General features: G+C 42.1%; 1 protein-coding gene across 1 annotated transcript in view; it reads left to right on the top strand.

The window, feature by feature from the left end:
- Positions 1-9,161, top strand: part of LOC129157532 (uncharacterized) — a 52,371-nt gene that overhangs the window by 2,029 nt on the left and 41,181 nt on the right. The window lies entirely within an intron of this gene.

The raw sequence follows: 9,161 nt of genomic DNA, 5'->3' as shown, positions 1-9,161 counted from the left end.
TCTGTGGCAGAGGTGGAAAGTAACGAATTACCTTTACTCACGTTACTGTAATTGAGTAGTTTTTTTGTATATTTATACTTTTTAAATCGTTTTTAAAATCTGTACTTTTACTTGAGTACGTTTTAAAAAAGAATTGTAATTCGCTACAAATTAAATCATATCCGTTACTGAATAAAAATAAATTGTAGGCTTAATAAATTAAAAATATTACGTGTAGCAGCGTAGGAACAGAAAGAGACACCTGCATGAGCAACGCATCTGGGGGGGGGTGGGGGGTTAATTGATAATGAGGCCAAACAGCCATTTTTACCGCACTTTTGCTCAAAAACATCAGTTCAGTCTCTGTGATCCACTAGCTGTTTACCTCTTCTCTCCCTCCTCTCCTGTGGGTTGGATCCCGCACCTTCGAGCACCGGTGTGACGTCATCAGAATTCTGCTCGGTTCAGCAACCAGACTCGGTTCCGTGTTTGAAATGTGTTTCCCTGCCGCTCTGCACGGAAGCGGCAAAATAACGTTTAGCGCTCATAACAAGCGGATTATCAGCGCTCTGCTCCTAAAACAGATGACCTGCAGGCCTCTGTGAGTTAAAACATCCTGATACTGTTCAGGTGTAAACATTGTGCTCCATCCCTGTTTGAACTCAGAAGATGCTCCTTGATGCCACAGATATGTAATGATTTAGCTTGTTTCTTTATTTTACTCCAGAATAAGAGATTAAATTATTACAAAATCTGTTCAATGTAGTGAAATTAGTCATTCAAATGATTCTAACATGCTGCAGTGTGTGTGTGTGTGTGTGTGTGTGTGTGTGTGTGTGTGTGTGTGTGTGTGTGTGTGTGTGTGTGTGTGTGTGTGTGTGTGTTACACATATAGGACTGCATGAGACAGCATGGTTTCATCAAATCCATGCATCCTATATCTTGGCTGAAGTAACGGCTCAGGAAAATAACTTAGATTTCATAAATAATGACGTCTCTGCAGTGTTTATGATAATATTTTATCTTATATTGGACCTGTCTTTGGTCTGGGAGGTGTAACATATCATGATACAAGCCTTTTAAAACATGTTAAAGTGTTACAAGAGGAGATAAATGCATAAATTTAAAGTTCATGTTTGGAGACCAACCTTCACAGTTTGGAGGCTCACGCTGGTGAGGAGACACCATTAGTTCTAGTAACACCTGAGCTCCCAAGGCTTATTCTGACAGGATTGACGTTACGGGACCCTTAAGGATTCCAGTTGGATGATTGGAGGATTATTTAGGAGGATTGGAATGAACAAACTGATTTCAGTGGTGAAGGGTTAAAGGAATTGGCTCGGCATTAAAATGGTAGAAATGCAAAATAACTACACTTTACCATCTATATAAACATGTACTGGGTTCAGTTTTTTATTTTGTTAAGGACTTTTGTCATAAATCATTACAGAAAATCCAAATCCTCTCCTCCAGTCATTGAAGAACTGTGTTCCGCATACGTCACTCCAGCACGTAAAACAAGGTAGCTGCTGATGCTAGTATTGTGAATCGCTGTTATTTGTTTACTTTCATGCTCCTAATTATTACGTAAAATTGCGTTTACAGCTGCAGCAAAAGGTCTGAGCCATGTATCTGTGTCCTACACACATTTTTAAATAACAGGTCTGATCTAAAATAATAACCTACATCTATATATACATCTAGAACAGCACCACTACTTGTGGACTCTAGACGAGTCCCGTTAGCATGACTGCAGCAAAACTGCTAACCATGTTAGCTCCAGTAAGGAAAGAACAAGTCCTTTGGGAAAGCTACCACACACACACTCGCGCGCACACACACACACACACACACACACACACACACACACACACACACACACACACACACACACACACACACACACACACACACACACACACACACAAACACACACACACAGATATAATCTAAAAGATTATCTCTATATTTCAACATCAGAACCTCCATGACATCCTGTATTAGTGCAAACAACGAATTGAGCTAAGGAGTTACTCCAGCATCAGGAAGATTTATTCTGGTAAATTGTCGGTTAAATATTTTCCAGAGTTATATCACTAAATTCACGCAGCAGTAAAACTGTAGATTACTGAACTATATTGGGACACATGATGGAGCTAAGACCAGCTGAGAACTCGTCGGCTTAGAGCTCCCAGTGGAGCACAGAAATGAAATATTTATGAAAAGTAAACAAACTGTACCAATTTTGGTTCTGAAGATGAGCAGAATCCTCCTCTATGTCCAAATCGGGTCACAGGTCTTCTGAGTCAAATGGTCTAAAACATGTCTGCACCTCTGGTAGTGATATCCAGCTGGCGGGGTCGGAGTTCGGTTGAACTTCTCCGGTAATCCAATATCCGTTCTCGTCGTCGTATCCCAGAGAAAAAACAAATCTGACCGACTAGTAGATGCTTCAGAAGCTACATCTGATTGATGACACATTGTTCTCTGCTATAATGCTAACGCAGAAACACCAGAGTCAGGCGTTGTTTACTGCAGCTGTTTCAGCAGAGCTCCATGTGAAACGTCACCAGCTGCCCAGGGCTTAGACTGGAAGTTAGTTTTTGTTTTTCCCGCACCAGTCACAAACATCAGATTTTCTTACAATTCCAGCCGTCAAAATCCAAAAATCATTTTCATCTAAGATTTTAATACACATTTACACATGCTGTTCAAATGAATTTTGCCTCTGGCCGATATCTTTCAATGAGTGAGTGAACGCACTACCAAGGATGAACTCTGCTAACTTTAAAAATCAGCTGCTCTAAATAAGCATGAAGGTCAGAGAGGAGCTCTAGGATGGACACGAATAAAGGAACTGTAAAGTGGGGCAGGGCCAACGTTAGCAGCTGTCATACGGTCCATTTGAAATGTTTGACTTTCATTTAGCTCGTTATGTGACAGGTTAGAGCACAGTCTCATGTTAGAGTTTTGTCATGAGAACATTGAGATACCTCATATACTTATGGAATCTAAAAATTAACTTTTTTTTTCAAAATAAAGAATAATTTTAATCACAATCAAAACGTACAATCCTAGAAAAACCTCGTTCAATCAATGTGCACGTCCTGTTCTCACTGATTGGATAGAAATCCTTCCATCAAACTGTGTGTGTGTCTGTGTGTGTGCGTGTACACACGAGTGTGTTGTGAACTGGTGTTGTGGTTTTGCACTGATGTAACCATCTTTACGCTGACGAAAATGTAACTAAGTAACTTTTACTTTGAGTACATTTTATTTACGATATTTTTTACTTTTACTTGAGGAAAAATTTAGGCAAGTACTTGTACTTGAGTAAAAAATTATCAGAGTACTGGTACTCATACTTAAGTAGGAAATTTTAGTACTCTTTCCACCTCTGGTCCGTGGCTAGTGTGTGTGGAGCAGAGTCAGGTAGCTGCATGTCTGGGACAGAAAATGAGACATGAGAGAGATTTCTCCTGAAGTGTTGAAGAAACTCACAACAAGAATCACAGATGTTGATATTTCTCACTCTAGATTCTCCGGGTCATAACTTCTGAACTAATCAAATAAAAATAATTCAAACGGTTTCTAAAAGTACATAAAATGAGCTTTCCAACGAGATTACATGATGTAATTCATGTTATTTCAAAAATCGCTATTAGAAGGAAACCAGCTTTGCAGCCTCACAGAAAGAAACGGAGCGAACCGCGACGGGAGAGCAGAGAACCAAAGGGAGGAGATATTCTGATAATCTTCATCATCAGCATTTATAAAGTTATGGAAACGTCACGAATAAAATCCACCTGGTTGGTCAGGTGTCCCAGAAGGCTGTTTCTGTGGATGGTGACATGAGGAGGAACAGATTACAGTCACACTGGTTTTTATTTGAACACACAACTGTTTACTAAATGATTCAGCTTCATTCCAGCATTATTTATACTTACAATAAATATTTATTTAGCTGAAAAATAATTTTATCAGTGCACAATTTTATTAGTTGACGTTTTGTAGTGAAATGTTTACATTTAACCTTATCTGGCTTATTGATCTTCATAATGCTGGTAGAAATGTAGCTACAGTTGTGAAGTAGCCTATGAGTGTTATTTTATGATACCTAGTATTTATTTTACTGTATCCCATTCTCTAGACCAGAGCGTAGACCTGTGGTCACAGACAGGCTGCAGTCATTAAACTGGTTAACATGAGGTCAGGGGTCACACTGTTTTCTGAGTGTTTGCAACACAGTTCTGAGTTTAAATACCGGTAGTTCTTTTGACATAGTTTTCTCAAGTCATTTTGAAGATCCTGTTTAGTAATAAATGTAAAGAAAATTCAAATCTGTTTCTTTTTTCATTTAAGCTGCAGTTTTACAGACTAATAAACATAAACACTAAATATAAACCAGACTGAAAGCTGAGGTTGTTCTGGAAAAAGGAGCAGAGTTACAAATATTTTACACTTTTTTATTTCAATTTTAAAGCCATAAAACAAAACAAAAAATACCAGTTATATTTATGGTCATAAGCGGGTTAACCGTGATAGATTTTACGCCTCCCACAACGAGATGGTAAAAGTGAATGTGAATATAATTATATACATTTTATTACTTTATTATGTATTTTTTATTATTGACTATTACTCCAAAGGGTTCAAATGAAGGCAACTGGACTTCTTTGGTTTATTTAAAACATTTCACTTCTCCTCTGAGGAGCTTTGTCAGTTCTAACTGGAATATGGGAGAGCCAAGCTTATAAGCTGTAGCTGTGTGTTGTTCTTTAAAGAGCAGAAACTACTCTGAGTACCCCACCTCTCCATCTCCTGATGAGTCGTTAGCCTCTATTGATGGTGAGTCATCGTGTTGATTAGATGCAGGAAGGTGTGACATAGACTGAAACTGAATGAGATTCAAAGCTGTATTATTGGTACTGGAAAGGTGAAATCTAAGCCCCGCCCCTATTTAAAGTGGGGTTTTCACGTTTTGACATAGATAGCTTCTTTTACTCCTCTCTGAAATCATCTATCTTCTCTGTCCAGAATGTGGACTTTTTCATTGTCAAAGGTGTGTCCCTTGTCCTTCAGGTGAAGGTGGACTGCAGAGTTTTGACCTGAAGAGGTGGCTCTCCTGTGTTGTGTTATGTTCTTGTGTAATTGTTGTTTAGTTTCTCTAATGTAAACATCTGCTGGACAGTCCTCACCACACTGGACTGCATGAACGACCCCACTGAGCTTCTGTTTGGGTGTTTTGTCTTCTGGATGGACCAGGTTCTGTCTGAGGGTGTTGTTGGGTTTAAAGTTTACTGGGATTTTGTGTTTGGAGAAGATTCTTCTAAGTTTCTCTGAGACCGCTGCCACATATGGGATGATGGTGCCTTTGCCCAAAGGATGTTGTTGTTAGGTTGGTAGCAGAGCTCTCATGTTTAGTGTTAAGTTCAGTGAGATCATGGAATGGGAAGAATTGTCTACTGACAGGAAAAAGATTTCAACTAACATAGCTGTAGATCACAATGGATAACTCTCTGTGGTTGCATTTATTTTACATTTATTTTACTACCTCTTACTAGAGCTGTCTTTAGTAGACGCAAAATATATTTGGTTGTACACCTGTGCAATAGCAATAAATTATCTTGATTCCTGTTAAATGTACTTCCTGAATGAGTGACCTTTTCAGGCTAAAATAACAAAATGACAAATACAGACAGAAGGACAACTTCTTTCTTCTTTTATAATGCGTTGCATCACCACCTGGTATCAGAACAGGACTCAGTATTGGAAGATAATAAAAAATCAAACAACTTGGACTCGAATCAGGGGCAAAAATGTGGTTGTAACATCTCTAGATATAAGCCAGCTTTAAAAACTAAAACTATTATTTATGAACCAACATTAACACTAATGACACTAATTGATATATTTTTATTATGTTGTTTGAGCCCAAGGGTCTCATTATCGGAATGTTCTAACTTGTTGGATTGCTCTATAAGTGCCCCTTTTTTTACTTTGAGCACCCGCCCCGTCAAAGGTCTCTGCACGGCCCTGTTTAGCACTACTGGGGTTCTAAAACCCCCAAAAGCTTTTTACATCACAACCTACCTTTGTTGTAGCGTCAGTCACACATCATCATTTGACCAATCACAGTTGGGGAGACAGCATGCTGCAGACACGACGGCAGTGGCGCTGACGGAACGTATGACTGCTGTTGCTTCAGCATGTCGCTGTGCTTTAGAGCGTAAAGGCCCAGTGTGTAAAAACATTTGACTCTTTAGCACCACACAGTTCAGAGTAAGTATTGCAGCTCCAGTAGCCCACTTTAGGGTTGGGCTGTTTTTCAATTCGCCCATCAGTAAATGACGATGCCACAGGAATGCGGAAATGGGGTCCATACCTGCACTCCCTGACTTGTCCACCCCCCAAGGTCCTATGTGCATGTTTGTGTGATGATGTGAGGGAGCAGGAGGAGAGAAATGTGTGGGGATGGGGAGGAATTATTGGCAGGCTCTCCCTTTTGGGCGAACCGGACAACAAGGCAGGAAGTGACCAGGTTTACCACAATATAGGCAAAGCCGGGAGGAGAACCGGTGTTGTCTTTCCTCAGGGGTTAGGCTGGCCCGGCCTATCTGCATGGGCTCGTCCGGGGGGGGGCTGAAACATGAACTGAACTAGGGAGTGATGTGGAACGGACCAACTGGTTTGGCAGAGCTGGCTGAAAACATGGCTGAGCAGGTTTTGGGCAGTTTCTTAGCCTCTTTTCTATGCGAACGGCGAGACTGATTAGGTCCTCCAACATCTCTGACTCAGGGCAGAAAGCCAGCTGATCCTGTATCTTGTCATTAAGAGCTTGGGTAAAAGCTCCCTTCAGCGATTCTTGGTCCATACTTGAGGTGGTAGCGAGTGTTCTAAAATCTATGGCAAAGTCCAGCACCGTTTGCTTTCCTTGCTTCAGGTTCCAAATGGTTCTAGATATCTCCACGGGGGTCTCCGTATGGTCGAAGGTGCTTTTAAAATCAGCGAGGAAATTGCGTAGAAAACCTTTAAGAAAATTGGGATCTCGGATTTTTGCTTCCGCCCACTGTAAGGCGCGGCCACGGAGCAGACCTACGATGTAGGAGATTTTTATAGGATCACTGCTGTAAGTCTCTGGAAATGTTTCGAATGTTAACATGCATTGAAGAAGAAATCCCCGTACCTGGCCGAACTCACCCCGGTAGGTGTCCGATGGAGTGGACTCCGGGACCCGGAAATGCAAACGGGGTGATGGAACAGCTTGGACCGGAAGTTCTTGAGCGGCAGGCGGAGGGACGGGAGAGGTGGACACAGTAAGCTTGTCGTTTAACTGCCGGATCATGGATTCAAGCTGGAATAAATGCTGGTTAGTATTTGACTAATAGTCGAGGAGGGACTAGATGGAGTTCTCGTGTTTGGACAAGGTCGTGGCGAGGGCAGGCAGAAGTGATTCGGCGAGTGGGTCAGATTTATGGCTGGATGATTCTGTCATGTTGTGTTGTAGTTTTTTGACCCACGACATGCAGAATCACACGAGAGGCAGAAGGTAAGAAAAAAATTATTTAATTTTGTTAGGTGGAGGTGTAGATGAAGGTCGGGGTTCAGGTGGTTCCGATGGAGTTCTGAAGCAGAAACAAGAGTGAGTAGTTGCAGATCAGCAGGCACAAAGCGTAAGAGAGTTGGCTTACGGTTTCCTGGTTGTTGAGGGAGCTTGAGAGGAGGGTAAGTCAAGGCTGGTTGAGCTGGTCGGGTGAGAGGCAGAGGCAATGGCTGGGAGCTGAGCACCGGAGTCAAAGGTGTCCAGGTTGGCAGGTGAGGGTTGGAGAGCAGGCGGTCAGGGACGAGCAACGGGGCAGGCAGGCAGGGTTGATCCGATGAGTCTATTGCTTTGATGATGGAAGTAGACTGGTGGATGAGAGGTACCTGACGAGGTCGGAGGAAACAGGGCAGATCAGTATGAGGGAAGCGAGGTATACAGGAGACCAAAACGAGCTAGAGACAGGCAATTACTGGTGAGAATACTACCCAATACTGAGTATCATCCGGCACTGATGAGTTGTCCCGACACTCCTTAAATCCCCTGACCACTGATGAGCAGGTCTACAGCAGCTGCTCTCCGGACACACCCACCTGCACACAGAAGAACTCAACACAAAACAGAAGTCAACTCAGCACAGGCCATGACACACGCATGGTGGACATAACTGACATGGTTGTCAACAAAGTTAGAAAATAACAGACAGAACGAACCAAAGTGAAACTACAGGCTTGTGGAAGCTGGAGGAGGAGTCAGTGCCATTACTATCCCATAATAAGCAGTGTCCTTGTCTGATCCCTCGACAGACATGGGGACATGAGGACATTTCTCACAAAGAACCATAAAATAAGTTAAACTGTCCAGAATGAATGCTGACTGACAGTGGCGGATTTAGCAATTTGGGGGCCCAAGGCGAACACAGACATGGGGCTGGATTTGCAAAACTCTCCCCTCTTCTGACATGAGTTATTTTCACTTTTTATTAGCCCTCCTCTTTTTCCTGTCAGTGCTCCTGTGCTTTTGCCTTCTTTTTTTCTTCTATTTTCTATTTTGTTCTCTGTTTCCCCCCCTTTAAACATTTTCCATTGTTTTTCCTTTTCTGCTTCCTTTTGATGTTTACATAGAAAAACAACGCCACTTTCAGAAGTGAAGATGAAAACTTTTTTAAAGCAAGCTGCTTCTTTATCTTATTTGAGCCACTAGGATAACTCCATTTCATGCTTAATGTTTTGACTACCACTTCGAGTTTGTTAAGAACGCTTGCGCCTCTCTTCTTCTTTTTCTGCTTTCTCTTCTTCCTCTTATTTGTGGTCTTTTGGCACTTGGCAAACAACAATTTGGTGCATTACTGCCACCAACTGGATTGGAGTGGAATGACTACCAATCACTTCCTGTTTGTGCATCGGCGTATTAAAGGAATAGTCCATTGTGGCATTAACAGAGGGGTGCCAGCAGTCAGGACTAGGGGGCCCCAAGCAGCCGTTGAGCTTTGCCTAATGGTAAAACCGCCACTGCTGACACATGCTTCTGGTTAGAACTGTGATGTACTCGGTTTGCCCGCGGGTGATCTGGGTGAGGCCACAGAACCCGCAAAGACTCTCAAAAGGTCTGGAAAACGACCGGTTCGTCTGGCTCCGATGAA

The sequence above is a fragment of the Nothobranchius furzeri genome, chromosome 2 (genome assembly GCF_043380555.1).
Source record: "Nothobranchius furzeri strain GRZ-AD chromosome 2, NfurGRZ-RIMD1, whole genome shotgun sequence".
NCBI lineage: Eukaryota > Metazoa > Chordata > Actinopteri > Cyprinodontiformes > Nothobranchiidae > Nothobranchius > Nothobranchius furzeri.
Note: the sequence above shows the minus strand (reverse complement) of the source record. Positions and strands in the feature narration are given on the sequence as shown.